This window comes from Aquarana catesbeiana, linkage group LG02 (genome assembly GCF_042186555.1).
Source record: "Aquarana catesbeiana isolate 2022-GZ linkage group LG02, ASM4218655v1, whole genome shotgun sequence".
Classification (NCBI taxonomy): domain Eukaryota; kingdom Metazoa; phylum Chordata; class Amphibia; order Anura; family Ranidae; genus Aquarana; species Aquarana catesbeiana.
This window is the reverse complement of record NC_133325.1, coordinates 801,427,316-801,448,198: the sequence shown is the minus strand read 5'-3', so window position 1 is coordinate 801,448,198 and position 20,883 is coordinate 801,427,316. Positions and strand designations below refer to the sequence as shown.

The 20,883-nt window shown below is 44.2% G+C and overlaps 1 protein-coding gene across 3 annotated transcripts in view; it reads right to left on the bottom strand.

Annotated features, from left to right (window-relative positions):
- LOC141129483 (CD276 antigen-like) overlaps positions 1-20,883 on the bottom strand; it is a 493,387-nt gene that overhangs the window by 130,018 nt on the left and 342,486 nt on the right. Inside the window, exon 1 of one of the 3 annotated variants that reach the window (XM_073617538.1) lies at positions 19,045-19,090. The exons of the other annotated variants lie outside the window; for them this stretch is intronic. The gene's annotated coding sequence lies outside the window, so the exon portion shown is untranslated. Of the gene's footprint in view, positions 1-19,044; positions 19,091-20,883 lie in introns of those variants that run through there. 3 annotated transcript variants of the gene reach the window in all.

Genomic DNA, 20,883 nt, shown 5'->3' with positions numbered 1-20,883 from the left:
AAAAGTCAGCTCGTGTGTACGCGGCATTAGGGTTAAAGCAGAATTCCGGGATTGGCAAAAAATCCCCCATTAGTACACCCCCCACACAAAACACTAAACAGTTATTACATTTGTGATATTCCTTACCATTGGAGAGCAATGGCGTCCCTAGGGGGGGGGGCCAGAGGGGGCCCTGACCCCCCAACATTATGCTGTGCCCCCCCCCCCCCCCAAATTTTTTTTTTTTTTTTTTTTTACAAAAAGGCAATGAGGGAGAGTGTCCCCAGTCAGCTTCTGCAGGTGATTCCTCCCACTCCCTCTGCTCGCTGACACTGCATAATGCGAGCGCTCACACAACCACGGCCGCCTGATCTACTCCTTCCCCTGCATCCTCATTGGCAGGGAGAAGAGCGAGTTGCAGGAAGGACTCCACCAGGACTCTCAGTTACTGAAAAAACAGACTGATTTCTCCCGTCCTTAGGACAGGAGAACCAGCCTGTAAATTCCAAGAGATGCCAGACCAGCGCTGTCAATAGCAGGGGCAGGACAGCAAGAGGAGGCTGGGGAACCCCACAGTGGCAGAACACCAGGGCCCGGAGGCAAGACAACCTTTGCAACCCTGATAGTTCTCCCACTGCTTTGGATCCTTATATTTTCTTGGTATGCTGGTGACATATATCTCTTGTTTTCTGCCACACTGGGGGGGGGGGCAATACAGTAGCAAGGGAGCTCACTGCAGAACATGTGAAAGGGCCGTTGTGGGATCGTAGTAAAGGGCCCCAGGAGAGATATATATATATATATATATAAATAATTGCATTTTATAGTTGCCCCCCTACTTTTGTCCCTGTCCCCCCATGTGCCCCCCCCAAATATGAAAGCTGGAGACGCCACTGTTGGAGAGAAAAGTCTAATTGAATTTTCAGGAAGTCAGCTCTCTAATTCAAAACATGCAGCCTGTATTCTGCTAAGGAGGAGCTGTTAGAACAGTGATTACATCATATCCCCTTCTCTCTCTTTACAGGAAAACAAACTACATTCCCCACAAATCGTTGGGAATTGCAATGAATGAATGTGGTGGGTACACTTGCCCTGTACATGTTAAATCACACCCCCTCATTCTGCAGCCAGCCACACTACTCAGTAACACACAGTAGGATAGGCAGGTTACAAATGCAGATACACATATTGCCCTGACTTGCTTTATGTAATCATTACTGAACTGTAGACACATCCCATAATGATATATTTTACACACTGTAGTCTGCTGTAATTCAGTATTAGAAATATTCTTCAGTCTGCTGCTTTGAGATCTTTCTAACAGTAATCAGCACTTGTATGGTGTATAGGAGCACATCCCTAGCTGCAACACAGAATGAGAGAGCTGGGACATGCTGCTTTACATCAGCATGTGACACAACTAAATGTTGGCATGAGAAAATAACAAAAAAGTGCAGCGCTAACTTACTAATCAATAAAACAATAATGGTGGAACCCTCTAATGTATGGAAATCTCAATAAACTTCCATATCACCACAATACCGGTCTCTGTGGTATGTAACGTCACATATAATACACATTAAACTGAAAATAAGACATTGAAATGAAACTTTGCAGAGGAGTTAGAAACCCCTCCTACAGATATTTGGCAGTGTCAGCAGGGCAGTGGACAGTGTCCACTGTTTATCAGTGCAGCCTATCAGTGCACATAAATTCAGCCTCATCAGTGCAGCATATCAGTGCCCATCAGTGCAGCATATCAGTGCAGCTTTTCAGTGCCCATAAGTGCAGCCTCAGCGCCCATCAGTGCAGCATATCAGTGCCACATATATGTGCCCATAAGTGCTGCCTCAGTGCCCATCAGTGCAGTATATCAGTACCACCTATCTGTGCCCATAAGTGCTGCCTGCCTGTGCCCACCAGTGCAGCCTGTGCCCACCAGCGCCCATAAGTGCGGTCTTTTCTGTGCCCACCAGTGTGGTCTCATCTGTGCCCACCAGTGTGGTCTAATCTTTGCATACCAGTGCAGTCCTATCTGTTCCCATCAGTGCGGTCTCATCTGTTCCCATCAGTGCGGTCTCATCTGTTTCCATCAGTGCGGTCTCATCTGTTCCCATCAGTGCGGTCTCATCTGTTCCCATCAGTGCGGTCTCATCAGTGCCCACCAGTGCGGTCTCATCAGTGCCCACCAGTGCGGTCTCATCAGTGCCCACCAGTGCGGTCTCATCAGTGCACACCAATGCGGTCTCATCAGTGCACACCAATGCGGTCTCATCAGTGCCCACCAATGCGGTCCCATCTGTGCCCACCAGTGCAGTCTCATCTGTGCCCACCGGTGCGGTCTCATCTGTGCCCACCAGTGCGGTCTCATCTGTGCCCACCAGTGCGGTCTCATCTGTGCCCACCAGTGCGGTCTCATTTGTGCCCACAAATGCAGTCTCATCTGTGTCCACTAGTGCAGTCTCGTCTGTGCCCATATGGGCAGCGTGGATCGTCAACAGACATCAGCTGGATAACAGAGCGGGGATCTCTGGCTGTGACAGATCTTGTATATGTAACACCAATCACCGTAATGTCCCGCCTTCTGGACCGGTCGCAGGACGTTACGGCGATCAGTGTTACATATACAAGATCTGTCACAGCCAGAGATCTCCGCTCTGTCATCAGGCTGATGTCTGTTGATGATCCTGCTCAGCAGTGAGAGATGATAGGCAGAGAGGGGGGAGGGGCATGGATTGGGGGCGGTTCTGGCAGGGAGGAAGGAGAAGGCGAAGAAACCACCTCCATGGGCAGTACAGACTGGGGTCTATGAGACCCCCTCTGCCCACTACAGCAAGCAGGGATGGAAGTAGACATCCCTGCTTGCTTTAGAGAACTACTAGTGAGAAGTGCCAAGACCACTGGCTGAGGATACGGGAGGAATAGCAGCCAGCGGTCTTACGAACAGGAAATCACTGGATATAACGTTTTTTCTGCAAAATCATTGCGCTTCCACAGAGGAACTACAGAGCTCAGAAGAAGACGGAGGGCATAGTTGGTAAAGGTAGGAGATCAGCAACAAGGACATGGAAAAAAGTTTTTTTTTTCCAGAAAGTTCTGCTTTAATAAGGCGTTCAACAGAGAAAGATTCAATAAAAAACAAAAAAAAAAAAACACTTTATTTACTGGTCAGGTTGCTTTAACTGACTTAATTTGAAGATCAAAGTTCATCCCTTTAATCTGTAAATTAATAATTGTATTCCCGTCTGAGACTGTTTTTTTTACATCTCCTGATGCCGACCTTCTCTGCGTATTCAGCAGTGACGATATGGTTCATCAGAGCTTAATTGCATACTGGGAGAGGGGAAATCCCGGTGTTGTAAAAAAAAGCTTGACCCATGCAAAACCTCGACCGCGTCACTTCCGGTGCGGCTACGTCACTAAACAGCCGATCTCGCAGCTTCACCGCGACCATACCGTGCATGCTCAGACGCTATTTTCGGTCAAGAAAAATTATAGACTCTAGCGGGCGGAAGGAGTCGGTGCGAGTTGCTTCATTACATCATCGGCAGAACCGCCTCCAGCCCCGCCCCTAGCCTGCTCTGGAGAAGGGGTGTGGGCCTATAATGCATAATAGCACTGTGTGCGTGTATGGGAGATCGAGGAAAAACATAGAGCTGCATGCCCCCGATCAATTGCAGCATCACTGTGCCCATCAAATGCAGCCCTTTGTGCCCATCATATGCAGCCACTTGTGCCCATCATATGCAGCCACTTGTGCCCATCATATGCAGCCCCTTGTGCCCATCATATGCAGCCACTTGTGCCCATCATATGCAGCCACTTGTGACCATCATATGCAGCCACTTGTGCCCATCATATGCAGCCCCTTGTGCCCATCATATGCAGCCACTTGTGCCCATCATATGCAGCCACTTGTGCCCATCATATGCAGCCACTTGTGCCCATCATATGCAGCCACTTGTGCCCATCATATGCAGCCCTTTGTGCCCATCATATGCAGCCACTTGTGCCCAGTAGATGCAGCCACTTGTGCCCATCATATGCAGCCACTTGTGCCCATCATATGCAGCCACTTGTGCCCATCATATGCAGCCACTTGTGCCCATCATATGCAGCCCTTTGTGCCCATCATATGCAACCACTTGTGCCCATCATATGCAGCCATTTGTGCCCATCACATGCAGCCCTTTGTGCCCATCATATGCAGCCACTTGTGCCCATCATATGCAGCCACTTGTGCCCATCATATGCAGCCACTTGTGCCCATCATATGCAGCCACTTGTGCCCATCATATGCAGCCATTTGTGCCCATCATATGCAGCCACTTGTGCCCAGTAGATGCAGCCACTTGTGCCCATCATATGCAGCCACTTGTGCCCATCATATGCAGCCACTTGTGCCCATCATATGCAGCCACTTGTGCCCATCATATGCAGCCACTTGTGCCCATCATATGCAGCCACTTGTGCCCATCATATGCAGCCCTTTGTGCCCATCATATGCAGCCACTTGTGCCCATCATATGCAGCCCTTTGTGCCCATCATATGCAGCCCTTTGTGCCCATCATATGCAGCCCTTTGTGCCCATCATATGCAGCCACTTGTGCCCAGTAGATGCAGCCACTTGTGCCCATCATATGCAGCCACTTGTGCCCATCATATTCAGCCCTTTGTGCCCATCATATGCAGCCCTTTGTGCCCATCATATGCAGCCCTTTGTGCCCATCATATGCAGCCACTTGTGCCCATCAAATGCAGCCACTTGTGCCCATCAAATGCAGCCACTTGTGCCCATCAAATGCAGCCACTTGTGCCCATCAAATGCAGCCACTTGTGCCCATCATATGCAGCCCCTTGTGCCCATCATATGCAGCCACTTGTGCCCATCATATGCAGCCACTTGTGCCCATCATATGCAGCCACTTGTGCCCATCATATGCAGCCCCTTGTGCCCATCATATGCAGCCACTTGTGCCCATCATATGCAGCCACTTGTGCCCATCATATGCAGCCACTTGTGCCCATCATATGCAGCCATTTGTGCCCATCATATGCAGCCACTTGTGCCCATCATATGCAGCCATTTGTGCCCATCATATGCAGCCACTTGTGCCCATCATATGCAGCCACTTGTGTCCATCAAATGCAGCCACTTGTGCCCATCATATGCAGCCACTTGTGCCCATCATATGCAGCCCCTTGTGCCCATCATATGCAGCCACTTGTGCCCATCATATGCAGCCATTTGTGCCCATCATATGCAGCCACTTGTGCCCATCATATGCAGCCACTTGTGCCCATCATATGCAGCCACTTGTGTCCATCAAATGCAGCCACTTGTGCCCATCATATGCAGCCACTTGTGTCCATCAAATGCAGCCAGGCGCGTCCCCCGGCTCGGTTGTCACTTCACTAACCCCCCCCTGCAGCCGCGTGATGGGGCTTCCTCCTCCTCTTCTGTAGTGGCAGCTGTGGCTCCTGTGTCCGCTTGGCTCCTCAGGCTTCCTCCGCCGTGTCTCCTCTTCCACCAAAGCATTAGGCATCCAATAGGATCGCATAATGCTTTGGCCAATCGGGAGACAGGTCTCATTGATCTGCCTGCTGATTGGCAGGGAGGAACGTTAGTGTGAAAATAGCAAAAAAATAGCAAAAATTAATTTACTATGCCACACAACAGGATGGGATCAGGACGAAGTGCTCTGCGCCCCGAGCCCACCCTATTTTGAAGCCTATTAGAGCCTCTGGCTCTAATTACGTGCTTCAAAATACACCCCCCCCCCGCCATAGTATTTCATGTGTACAGCGTCCTGAAACAGGGAGATCATATCCCCCTTATATATTATACATGGAGATCATATCCCCCCTTATATATTATACATGGAGATCATATCTCCCCCTTATGTATTTATACATGGAGATCATATCTTCCCCTTATGTATTATACATGGAGATCATATCCCCCCTTATGTATTATACATGGAGATCATATCCCCCCTTATGTATTATACATGGAGATCATATCCCCCCTTATGTATTATACATGGAGATCATATCCCCCCTTATGTATTATACATGGAGATCATATCCCCCTTATGTATTTATACATGGAGATCATATCCCCCCTTATGTATTATACATGGAGATCATATCCCCCCTTATGTATTTATACATGGAGATCATATCTTCCCCTTATGTATTATACATGGAGATCATATCCCCCCTTATGTATTATACATGGAGATCATATCCCCCCTTATGTATTATACATGGAGATCATATCCCCCCTTATGTATTATACATGGAGATCATATCCCCCCTTATGTATTATACATGGAGATCATATCCCCCCTTATGTATTATACATGGAGATCATATCCCCCTTATGTATTTATACATGGAGATCATATCCCCCCTTATGTATTTATACATGGAGATCATATCCCCCCCTTATGTATTTATACATGGAGATCATATCCCCCTTCCGCAACCCTCCGGTGCTTCTACCGACTCCCCTCTGCGATCGGAGAGTCGGAGAATGGATCCTGCCGGCCCCGGATGTTTACCATAGAGATTTCCGGTGGACCAGATGGTCGCCAGAGTCTCTATGATCGTTCGGAGGCCGGGCGCGATGTTATGACGTCACGCCTGGCCTCTGCATTCAAAAAAACAGTGCCGCCTCGGCTGGGAAGCTGTGATCGTTTTTTTTTGGTTTTTTTTATTTATTTATTTTAGGCCTCCCAGCCTAGAAGTGAGATGTGGAGGAGCTGTCATGCCATATTCCTATTACAAGGGATGTTTACATTCCTTGTAATAGGAATAAAATTGATCAACATTTTTTTTTTTTAAAGTCTCAAATTAGAAAATTTTAAGTAAAATTAACAATAAAAAAAAAAAAGTGCCCCTTTCCACGTGTGCTCGCATGCAGAAGCGAACGCATACGTAAGTCCCGCCCACATATGAAAACAGTGTTGAAACCACACATGTGAGGTATCGCCACGAACGTTCTAGCCCTAGACCTCCTCTGTAATTCTAAACATGTAACCAGTAAAAAATTTTAAAGCGTCACCTATGGGGATTTTTAAGTACCGAAGTTTGGCGCCATTCCACGAGCGTGTGCGCAATTTGAAGCGTGACATGTTGGGTATCTATTTACTTGGCGCAACTTCATCTTTCACATTATGCAAAAAAATGGGCAAACTTTACTGTTTTTTTTTTGAAGCATCAAAAAAAAAAACGCCTTTGAAAAGTTTCTGCTCAAATACCGTGCGAGATAAAAAGTTGCAATGACCGCCATTGTATTCTCTTGGGTCTCTGCTAAAATATATATATATATATATATATATATATATATATATATATATATATATATATATATATATATATATATATATATATATAATGTTTGGGGGTTCTATGTAATTTTCTAACAAAAAAATGTGGATTTTTACATGTAGGAGAGAAACGTCAGAATTAGCCTGCTGGGCAAGTGGATAAAGAAACTATGTATATAAATGAAAATCAATAGACCAGGAGGCAGCTTAAAAATTAAATATAAGGCAACCATGTAACACAATGAGGTTACCAGATCTAACCAAACGTGGCAAGGGAACAACTAAAAGATAAATCCACCACTTCAAAGTGTTGACCAAACAAATGAATCAAAAATATAAGTACCGTTCCATGTGTATATGAACTCATATGATTGTGACAACAAAAAAAATGTGGAAAAAGTATGATCGTGTCAAGGTATTAATGGAAAAACCTTCACTATCATATCATTGAACCATCAGTATGTAATGCAGACAGGAGGAACAGAGAGAATAAGAAAAAAAAAAAAAAAAACACTAAAAGATGAGTATTATTAATAAAAATGAGACACATCCCATTCAAAATTCAAGCCAGCAGGCTGCCTCGTATTTAAAGTGGAGTTCCACCCACTTTTACAACTCTTCAGAATCCCTCACTAAACTGTGCACTGTAAACGAATTGGATATTTTTAATTTTTTTTTCTCAGCACCTCCTGTATATCTGCTGTATTCATTTTTCACTTCCTCCTCCCTGGCCGTGGCCCATCGCATCATTTCCTGTTTGCAATGCCTTCTGGGAAGGGGTGGCAACTTCCTCTGACACTGCCGTTGCTATGGAAACCTGACCTGAAACCTATTACACTGCTTGTGCTGCACTGAGCATGTGCGAGATCTGCCAGGATGAGATCCAGGAAGAAATACAGTCTGGCTTCAGATGCCCACACTTGAGATGGCCACAGCCTGCTGTAAGTTTATAAAATAACAAACTACTGCTATAAACTAACAAAACAGACCTTAGTTTACAGACTAACTTTACTAGAATACATTAAGCTTGTCTATTATAGGGGGATTTTTATTTAAAAAGTATAATTTCGGCCGGAACACTGCTTTAAAGTAAAAATCCAAGGAACCTCCTGTCTGCACAGAATGCCAAACTTATCACCACCTCTTGGGGGTTTTACTATTGTATCCATACCCTGAATAGTTAAACTGGATGTATCTTTATTGTGGAAATTGTTCCAATGACGTGCCACATTAGTAGAATGTTCCTTCTCTATGTCATAAATATGATCATAGAGGCAATCCTTGAGTCTACGTGTTGTCCATCCAACGTATTGAATAGAACACATTGTGCATGTAATGACATACACGATGTAACGTGTGTTACAATTAATGAAAGACTGTTTTATGACGCTTACCTGTAGATGTCGAGGTCACAACGTCACCATCCTTAATAAAGGGACAGTATGAGCAGCCTCGACAACCACATTTAAACGTGCCTTTAAAGGATAGCCAATTGGTGGGAGTATTTTTACTAGTAAAAAGACTAGGTGATAGTAACCCACTAAGGGAAGGTGCTTTCCTAGATACCGTCCGTATGCCTTTATCCAATATTTGGAAATAAATAGGATCATTGGACAGCATTGGCAAGTATTCTGTATTTTATGGAATTCGGCACTGTATGGAGTAGAAAAAGTAGGGCTGTAACTGGATCGCCGTAATTGGCCATGTTTAGAGTGATTAACTGATTTATCCAATAATAATTTTTTCACGGGGTACCTTGTGAGTAATTTGCAATGCCCTATTAATAACAGATTTTGGGTATCCTCTTTCTTCGAATCTTGTGGACATGTGTGTGGCTTCCTGTTCAAAATCTGATTGTCCACTAAATAATCTTTTTAATCTAAGGAATTGGCCCACTGGGATGCTTTTGGTAGTGTGCCCTGGGTGGCTTGAATCAGCACGAAGAAGCGTGTTCCCTGCAGTGGGCTTCCTATAAAGATTAGAAATTATTTCATTGTCCTCACCCGTCAGTCTGACATCCAAAAATTCTATAGACCCTTCTTCAAGTTGCCCCGTGAATTTCAAATTTAACATGTTGTCATTCATGTACTCCAGCCATTTTTCTAGGCCAACATGTTGTCCAGAAAATATAAACAAGAGGTCATCAATGTATCTACAGTAAAATACAATATCCTTTCGGCGGGGACTATCCGGTCCAAAAATGCAGAACCTCTCCCACCACCCCATGCACAAATTTGTCAGGGATGGTGACTGGATGCAGAATATATCATATATATATATATATATATATATATATATATATATATATATATATATATATATATATATATATATATGTGTATGTGTGTATGGCTTTTTTTCTCAGAAAATAGGTGCAGGAACTCACCCTCCCAGTCAAATCCCCACCCACAACCACACCCAAACCCCACCCCAAACCACGCCCAAACTCCACCCCCAGACACACCTTCCTTAGAGGAGAGAAGTACAGTGGCGTCAAATAACTATAATAAGTGAGGCCTTAGGACTGCGTATCACACATAGTTCAGGAATGTGTAACACACAAAGTACAGAACTCAGGACTTTATAGCACACAGGGCTCAGGAGTGTGTATTGTGCAATTGTGAGCAGTGCATATCACACAGGGTGCAGAAAAAAAAAACAGCAAACAGGGTAGTACTTACATTCAGCCCGGGTTCACACCTATGCGAATTAGATGTGCGTTTCGGCACATCTAATTCGCATAGCAGGAGAATGTGACTGGCTCCCTATGGAGCCGGTTCACATATCTCCGGGGCGGCTGCGGAGCGCACTGCACAAAAACGCTGTGCGTCTTTGGCTCCGTTTCAGGGCCGAATTCAGGCATAGAATTGGCCCCTGATTCGTCCCTGAAATGGGGAACAGGGACGCACAGCGCTCCTGTGCGATCCGCAGCCCATTGTGGTGTGAACCCGGGCTTAAAGCGGAGCGCCGCCGAAAATTTTTTTTTTAAAATGTCAGCAGCTACAAATACTGCAGCTGCTGACTTTTAAAACATGGACACTTACCTGTCCAGGGCGCCCGCGATGTCGGCACCCGAGGCCGAAACGTCTCTCCGTCCTCGGGTGCTGCCGCCTCCATCTTCGGTAAGGGAATCAGGAAGTAAAGCTGTGCGGCTTCACTTCCCGGTTCCCTACTGCGCAGTCGCGCAGCACAATACGGATGGTCCCTGCTGCCTCTGGGACCCGTGTGTTTCCCAGCAGGCAGCGGGGAGGGAGCAGGAAGTGGCATAAATACCCGCAGATTCTGCGGCTATCTATGCCGGAAGTGGGTACAGATACCTGTAATATACAGGTATCTGTACCCCCCTCCTCCCTGAAAGGTGCCAACTGTGTCACCGGAGGGGGGGAGGAATCTGATGAGTGGAAGTTCCACTTTTGGGTGGAACTCCACTTTAATGTGAAGCGTCCCTTGTTCTCAGAAATATGGAGCATATAGCCCTGTGTACAGAGTGCAGGGGTCAGGAATATGTAAAATAGAGCCCAGCACACAGAGAAAGTAGTAAAGTGTATAATATGCAGTCCAGCATACAGAGTGCAGGGCTCAGGGGTATGTAATGCAAAACCCATTGTACAGAGTACAGCATTCAGGAGTACCATACCTAGGCCTTAGATGTAACATACAGTACAGCACACAAGGTGTTACAAAATTCCCACCACTGGACCCTGCATGCTGTGCCATACATTTCGTACTCTTGGTCACTAACTCTGTATGCTTTAGACCCCTTTCACACTGAGGCACTTTACATGCGTTTTTGTTCTAAAAATAGCACCTGTAAACGGCCTCTTCTGCAGGCCCAGTTTTAAAGCCCAAGTGCTCTCACACCGGGGCGGTGCGCTTACAGGACAAGAAAAAAAAAAAAGCCCTGCCAGCAGCATATTTGGGGCAGTAGAGGAGAGGTGTATACACTGCTCCTTCACCGCCCCTGCCATTGAAATGAATGGGCACCGCTTTCAAAGTTCCTTTAAAAGCGTTTTGAAAGCAGCACTAAGTGGTCGCTTTTAACCCCTTTTTAACCCCCAAAAACAGAGGTTTTGCCTGGATCAACCAATTAATTTAATCAGTAAATGGCCACTTTAGCGGGTGAGTATAAATCAATCATGCAGACATAAGCCTGGATGCAGTTCAAGTTGCCCTTAGTTACATATAGGCAAAAACAAAGAGAAAAAAAATTCTCTAAAGAGGGTCAACAAAGAACACTAATGTAAATACAAACCGGCTTTATTAATTACCAAGGTGAAGAACCAAATTGAAATACAAAAAGTGAAAAAAAGCAATATGGACAGACGGTTAACACAAACCAATTAAAAGTGGGACAACGTTGTCACAGGGGGTAATAAAAACATATGGGAGCCGCGGCCACACACCCACTCATACACATCATTCAAATATCTTCCATATATGATGGGGTATAATAGTATTAAAGAAGTCCAGCCCAGTTGGAATATCAATTTATTGTGAGGAATTATCCTAGGGTGGAGTATCCAGTATGACAAGGACAGTTCTTATACCGATAGTATATATATATATATATGATGTAAGTGGGTGGACGATCTGGCCGTGAGGTTGAATATAGTATTATTTACCACAGATGGATCGATCTCATAAAAGATTAGACCACAAGGAAGTTGAATAAACAGCAGCTACTAGTCAGATTACAAATCAAACCACTTCCAAGTTTCAGCAAGGGAGGATGTAGATAGGTCTACAAAGGCAGCAGGGTAAGTGTCCATGGAGACAGCAATAGGGAAATACAGAGAAAACTGACATATGTTTTAAACATGCTGAATGGAGGAGGAGGATCTCACCAACCTCACTTTATCCGTCGTCAGATTGTAGTAATCCTTTGTTCCGGAGTCTCTGTGTGGACAAATGCCGCTTTGTGGCTCAGATGGAGCACAGATATGTAAGGAGCCGTCCCTCGCTGTGGAGCCGCTGTAGGACAATTGCCTCGGTATGGTGCGTGGCTGGAAGGGGAGAGTGACATCAGCTGTTGAATCTGTGTGAGAACAAGCCAGATCGAATTGCGCGCAGCTCAAGATGACGTGCTGACATCACACCACTGACGCGTTTCAGCAGCCAATGGACGCTGGTTTCTTCAGAGCCACGCACCATACCGAGGCAATTGTCCTACAGCGGCTCCACAGCGAGGGACGGCTCCTTACATATCTGTGCTCCATCTGAGCCACAATAAACTAGTGCACAATGCACTTGACCCCCCGAAACAAATTAAAATAGGCAACAATTTAAAAGGCTTTTATAAATGTGGAAAATGTCTACCGTGTAGAGAAACCAAAAAAACAAACAAAAAAATTATGAAGTTCAAGTCCACAACCAACGGCAAAGAGGACACAATCAGGGACCTAATAACGTGTAACAACACACACGTTACTTATGTGCTAGAATGCCCGTGCCATAAACAGTATGTGGGACGCACTACCAGAAAACGGCACATTAGAATTAGAGAACACGTCACAAACATAAAGAACAGTTTAAAAAAACATAGCGTATCCAGACATTTTAGAGATCATCACAATAGGGACCCCAGTGGTATGCTTTTTTACGGAATTGACAAAATTAAAGGACACTGGAGGGGTGACAACAAGAAAACAAAGGTGTCACAAAATGAGACCAGATGGATCTTCCAGCTAGACACACTTCAACTGTCTGGAATGAACATAGATGTGGATCTCAATTGTTTTCTTACCAATTACTGAACGCCTTTTATAAGAAACCCCCCTTTTCTGATGATAAATGCTCCCTACCTTTTTTAATGATAATGCTCCCCTTATTGGCTAACAAGTTATTCAAAATACTTTTAGTATTCTAACATACACCTACTACCTGTCTGATATAACTGGAAATGATTTTCTTGTCTCGCTTTTTCACATAATTTTAAACATATTTTTATCTATTTTTATAAATATCTTCTTAATAAAAATTTTTTTTTAATTTTTAGCATTTTTTAGCATTTTAAATATAACTATTTGCCTGTTTGTATATCGTATTGCTAGGATATATGTCATGTCATTAATTTTGTAGAACCACAATTTTAATATTTTTAATATGGTTTAGTATATTACTGTTGTCTATATTACTATTGTCTAGGTTTCCTAAGTAAGGGCAAACCATTTACTACACACCTATATTCTGTGCGGGAGAATTGTGCATAAATAACGTAATAGTTACTACTGTGACACACATGCAATGGACCCATATATTAGTAAGGTGTCACCGGGAAACCAGCGCTGTATCAGGCCGTTCCACGGGGATTTAATCACTTCATTGGGGCTGCGGGCTTCGGTCTGCATTGTCCCAGGGAAAATGGCCACCGACACACAAAAACATGGCCGCTGGTATGGGGCTGCGGGCTTCGGTCTGCATTGTCCCAGGGAAAATGGCCGCCGACACACAAAAACATGGCCGCTGGTATGGGGCTGCGGGCTTCGGTCTGCATTGTCCCAGGGAAAATGGTCGCCGACACACAAAAACATGGCCGCTGGAACACAAACACATACCAAATATGGCCGCTGGAACACAGGTGCACTAAGGACCGCACAGCATATAAAGATAGGGGAGACGATGCAGGGACCACGCTCCCGTAGAAGTCCGTGTGACGAAACGTACGTAGGGTGTGGCCTTTGACTGAACGCCTTGCTGACATCTCCCTGCAAAGCTGACGCTTAGGAACATCTTTGTAAGCATTGTACACCGCTCATTTTTTCCATTACAATGTGAGTACCCTTTTTATCTGACCTAATAAATAGTGGTTTTAAGCGGTTTCACACTATGGAATCCTTTCTTCTTCTGTCCTTATGATATCATCCTGGTCCTGGTCTTGCTGCACAGGGGCACATACTGTGACTACTCGTTACCCCTGCAGGGGATATACAGCTGGTGAGTCTCTGCACAATCACAATGCGAGACACCAGCACTGGATTAACACCTGTTGTATGCTTTGAGGAATCCCACAAAGGACGCCTTTTTTCACTTATAGTGCACCGGGCATATACCCATATGAACTGTTTACTATCATAGAACCATTTGCATGACACGTGTGTTTAGCACTTTTCAGAGTGACCTCTTCATAGGGCACTTGTCACTTTGTTATTTGCAACGTTTGTAGAACAACATTTTAATATTTATTTATTTAGCACTAGACACTTTAGAATTTTTTGCATGTCACATGTGATCTATTTATTGCAACTTTGTGTTTTCTAGTGTTTAGACACAGACCACTTCATGCTCTTAGCAGTGGTTAATACTGTTTTTACCTTTTGAGGGAATATAGCACTAGACACCTTGGATGCGATTTATTGCACTCATTGTGCTTCTTATGTTTAAATCACCAGTCACTTTAATCCACAGGAGTGGTAATAACTGCCATACATATTTCACTTAAAGGAATACACACGTGACACTTTGGATAAAACTGTATATATGCAGACATTTCTTCTGCAACTTTGGGACAGCGCCACACTCACACACTTTTCTTTTTTCACGAACTACTATGAGCCGCCGAAGATAGCCGAAGCTCAAAATCTTCAATCAGCTGTACACGGCGCCTGCGCTCTGGGTCCAGGTTCCTTCCCCACCATCCAAGTGGACCTAGAGGGAGAATAAAAAAAAGAGCCGAGCGCAGCGAGGCCGTGCCCGAAGCGTGGCGAGCGAAGCGAGACCGCGAGGGGCCCTCTTACAGGTGCCGTGTACAGCTGATTTTCACCTATTCACCTTCGGCTATTTCCGCCGGATCCTACTGCGCAGGCACTGGGGGGTCCTTAGAAAAAAAGCCCTATATATATCTATATATATATATATATATATATATATATATATATATATATATATATATATCACATACACTGCCACTAACTGAACAACCTGCCTGCTTAATCTAAATCAATCAATCTACAACACTACACAGGGTTTCCGTGCAGGCAGCCTTATATAGTGTGGGGCGTGTACTTAGTCCTTCTGAGCCATGATTGGCCAAAGCATGCAGGTTGTTAACAAACAAATGCAGATTCACTGGATGTTTTTTTTTTTTTTTCTTTTTAAAATAGATCCCTATTTTTGTATTTAGTTTTCCTTTTTCACCTCCTGACTAGTGATGGGAAGTCCGGATCTTTTAATTGAATCGGTTCATTTCGAACTACTCACTAAAATGAACCGATTCAATGAATGGATTCTTCGGTTCACTTGCTGAGTCTACTGACAAGCAAGCGAACCAAATCTCTGACTCAACCTTCTTAAAGTGGAGTTCCACCCACTTTTACAACTCTTCAGCATCCCTCACTAAACTGTGCACTGTAAACAAATTGGATATTTTTTTATATTTTTTCTCAGCACCTACTGTATATCTGCTGTATTCATTTTTCACTTCCTCCTCCCTGGCCGCGGCCCATCGCATCATTTCCTGTTGGCAATGCCTTCTGGGAAGGGGCAGCAACTTCCTCTAACACTGCCGTTGCTATGGAAACCTGACCTGAAACCTATTACACTGCTTGTGCTGCACTGAGCATGTGCGAGATCTGCAAGGATGAGATCCAGGAAGAAATACAGTCTGGCTTCAGATGCCCACACTTAAGATGGCCACGGCCTGCTGTAAGTTTATAAAATAACAAACTACTGCTATAAACTAACAAAACAGACCTTAGTTTACAGACTAACTTTACTAGAATACATTAAGCTTGTGTATTATAGGGGTATTTTTATTTAAAAAGTATAATTTCGGCCGGAACACCACTTTAAATGATTAGAATCAAAAGAATGATTCTTCACAGAAGGTTGGCAGGTCCTGGGGAGGTTTACTTGTATTTAGTTTGTTGCTCAGAGCACAATCCTTATGTTGTGTCAGACTGTCAGACCACAATTTGTCAGAGCAGCCAGCGTCATCCATTTTGGTGTCGCACAAAAAGCTGTGTAGATGAAAAGGGGGTTTTTGTGCAGGTGAACCTCATTCTGATGGGCCAACTTCACCGTTAACATTGCTAGCCATCAGATTTTTCCGTAATCTTTACAGCGCATGCACAGAAAAAATGATCGGATTTTACTACCATGGGCGGGCGAAGTACCCACGGTAGTAAAATCCAATCGTTAGGCTCCTTTCACACTTGTGCCATTGGAAAGTCGTGCAATTTTTGCCACGATTTTTACCGTGACTTTGATGCGACTTGAAGAATTACCTATGTAATCTGGAGGTCTCTGCCTCAAGTCGCATCAAAATAGGACCAAAGTAATGCAGTGACTACTTTGAAGTCGCTGTGTCTTGAAGACGCACAGATATGAACGGTACTCATTGGAAATCATGGGGGTACAACTTGTCATGCGACTTTGTAGTCCCAAGTCGCAGGACAAGTCACACAAGTGTGAAAGGGGCCTCATTATGCACTGTAAAGACTACGGACAAATATGATGACTAGCAATCTTAACTGTGAAGTTGGCCCATCAGAATGCAGTTCACATGCACAAAAACCCGCTTTTCCTTTACACAGCTGTTTGTGCATCACGTAAGTGGCAATATTGGCTACTCCTATAGATTGCTTGATCTGACAGAACACCTGATACCCAGGTTACTGAGCACAATCCTATAATCATGTGATCATATAACAGACCCAAGATGCAATAAAGAGAACCTGTCACTTCAACAAACTATCACATAGAGGCTTGTTATCTTGACTTTGTCCTCTCTGTCTTTAAAGCAGTCTGTAGTGTAGTGTAGTGCTGCTACCTGATCATTGATTTAGTGTATTGTTCTACTGGTGGCGACTCATGGTTCTTTCAGTGTATTACGTTCTAACAACTCCTATGATTCTTTACCTCGGTAACTTGTATGACTCTTTACCTCGGTAACTTGTATGATTCTTTACCTCGGTAACTTGTATGATTCTTTACCTCGGTAACTTGTATGATTCTTTACCTCGGTAACTTGTATGACTCTTTACCTCGGTAACTTGTATGATTCTTTACCTCGGTAACTTGTATGATTCTTTACCTCGGTAACCTGTATGATTCTTTACCTCGGTAACTTGTATGATTCTTTACCTCGGTAACTTGTATGATTCTTTACCTCGGTAACTTGTATGACTCTTTACCTCGGTAACTTGTATGACTCTTTACCTCGGTAACTTGTATGACTCTTTACCTCGGTAACTTGTATGATTCTTTACCTCGGTAACCTGTATGATTCTTTACCTCGGTAACTTGTATGATTCTTTACCTCGGTAACTTGTATGACTCTTTACCTCGGTAACTTGTATGACTCTTTACCTCGGTAACTTGTATGACTCTTTACCTCGGTAACTTGTATGATTCTTTACCTCGGTAACTTGTATGATTCTTTACCTCGGTAACTTGTATGATTCTTTACCTCGGTAACTTGTATGATTCTTTACCTCGGTAACTTGTATGACTCTTTACCTCGGTAACTTGTATGATTCTTTACCTCGGTAACTTGTATGATTCTTTACCTCGGTAACTTGTATGATTCTTTACCTCGGTAACTTGTATGACTCTTTACCTCGGTAACTTGTATGATTCTTTACCTCGGTAACTTGTATGATTCTTTACCTCGGTAACTTGTATGATTCTTTACCTCGGTAACTTGTATGATTCTTTACCTCGGTAACTTGTATGATTCTTTACCTCGGTAACTTGTATGATTCTTTACCTCGGTAACTTGTATGATTCTTTACCTCGGTAACTTGTATGATTCTTTACCTCGGTAACTTGTATGATTCTTTACCTCGGTAACTTGTATGATTCTTTACCTCGGTAACTTGTATGACTCTTTACCTCGGTAACTTGTATGACTCTTTACCTCGGTAACTTGTATGACTCTTTACCTCGGTAACTTGTATGACTCTTTACCTCGGTAACTTGTATGACTCTTTACCTCGGTAACTTGTATGACTCTTTACCTCGGTAACTTGTATGATTCTTTACCTCGGTAACTTGTATGATTCTTTACCTCGGTAACTTGTATGATTCTTTACCTCGGTAACTTGTATGACTCTTTACCTCGGTAACTTGTATGATTCTTTACCTCGGTAACTTGTATGATTCTTTACCTCGGTAACTTGTATGATTCTTTACCTCGGTAACTTGTATGATTCTTTACCTCGGTAACTTGTATGATTCTTTACCTCGGTAACTTGTATGATTCTTTACCTCGGTAACTTGTATGATTCTTTACCTCGGTAACTTGTATGATTCTTTAACTCGGTGTACTGTGTACTCCTGACTCTTGTATCCAGTTCCTGAGTGTCATTGTGCCTTGAGCATGCTGATTGGTTGCAGGGAGGGGCGGAGCTCTCTCACTCTAGGATCATAATACCAGACCTGCTCTGCTATGTATTGATTGCATAGTGAACGGATCAGTTCATTCAGATGAATCGATTCATCCAGTTCACTGAAAAGAATCGATTCAAAAGAACGATTGGTTCATGAACTGGACATCACTACTCCTGACATCTTTGCAAGAAGCGTCAAGGTATTGCTGTATCCTGCCTGTGCTTCATCCAAAATCTAAGTTTAAGCCCCACCCCTTTGAGTTTAGGAGCATCAAACCTCCATAATTTAGGTGGTCGGGATGTTTTTATATTATAAACTTTGGGTAATATGAAAGAAGACAGAGCTACAAGAGAACGTGGTAAAAACACAATGCAAGATGCAGTTGGAGTTGGAGATACTCACTGTGTCTGCTGATCTCTCTACATCTTCCAGTGATGTGAAATCTCTGATACTATTCTGAGAGTTTAAGGCTGGAGTTAAGTTTCACTTTCCTGACTTTCTTCTGCTTCTGGGAAATCACATGATTTTTATGTATAGCTCTGCATCTACAGTACAATTCTGCAGAAACGCTCCACCCAGACATCAGGTCACATCGATTCACAATAAAGTGTTGGAGTCTCTGTTGGTCTTTCGCACTTTATTTTCTCATTGTATATATATATATATATTTTGCACATTTTCCGGTTTGACTGCTTTTTTTTCAGCTAATGAGAATCTGCATTCTAGGAGAAGGGGACAATCCATTGAGGGGCTCCTGGTGACGTCTATTGGGGATGAAAACATCGGATCCTACCCCCCCAAAAAAATCTCCTTTTTAACCCTTTCAGTACCTGGGATGTTAAGTACAACCAATGGAGGACAGCCGTGTGAACTGCCTGCTGGCAGCCTGTTGTGTTCAGCTGACTGTCGGATTTTTAGTAAAAGGTCTTTACAGCCCCCTAATCACTAAGGCTCCATGTACACTGGGCTTAAAAAAAGTCTGCTCTTTTTGGAGTAAAAAACGCTCATATAGAACGTTTTGTGTACAAAGTTTAGATGAGTTTAGGAGAGTTTTAAGTTCTTTTCTGTCAGTGAGCTCCAATCAGAAATGTGAATGAGAAGGTTTATTTCCTGCCTCTAAACAGGGCCGCCATCAGGGGGTACAGTCGTTATAGCTGTAAGGGGCCCTTAGATAGTCACACAAAATCTGTTGCCATCCGGGAGCTGCGGGCCGCTGTCTGGGGGCAGGTTTGGCCAGGTATGAAGTTACAAGTAGGGGCTGTGAGGGAAAGGGAGGGGGGCTGTTTGTGTACAGGGAGGGGCCAGAGTTTGTTTGAGTTTACAGATTTGTGTATATGGGGGGCTGACATATATACAGGTGTGTGTGGGGGGGGGCTGACATATATACAGGTTTGTGTGGGGGGCTGACATATATACAGGTGTGTGTGTGGGGGGCTGACATATATACAGGTGTGTGTGGGGGGGGGGCTGACATATATACAGGTTTGTGTGGGGGGCTGACATATATACAGGTGTGTGTGGGGGGGCTGACATATATACAGGTGTGTGTGTGTGTGGGGGGGCTGACATATATACAGGTGTGTGTGTGTGAGGGGGGCTGACATATATACAGGTGTGTGTGTGGGGGGGCTGACATATATACAGGTGTGTGTGTGGGGGGGCTGACATATATACAGGTGTGTGTGGGGGGGCTGACATATATACAGGTGTGTGTGGGGGGGCTGACATATATACAGGTGTGTGTGTGGGGGGGGCTGACATATATACAGGTGTGTGTGTGTGAGGGGGGCTGACATATATACAGGTGTGTGTGGGGGGGCTGACATATATACAGGTGTGTGTGTGTGGGGGGCTGACATATATACAGGTGTGTGTGGGGGGAGCTGACATATATACAGGTGTGTGTGTGTGGGGGGGCTGACATATATACAGGTGTGTGTGGGGGGGCTGACATATATACAGGTTTGTGTGGGGGGGCTGACATATATACAGGTGTGTGTGTGTGGGGGGGCTGACATATATACAGGTGTGTGTGGGGGGCTGATATATATACAGGTGTGTGTGAGTGGCTGACATATATACAGGTGTGTGTGTGGGGGGGCTGACATATATACAGGTGTGTGTGTGTGGGGGGGCTGACATATAAACAGGTGTGTGTGGGGGGGCTGACATATATACAGATGTGTGTGGGGGGGCTGACATATAAACAGGTGTGTGTGGGGGGCTGACATATATACAGGT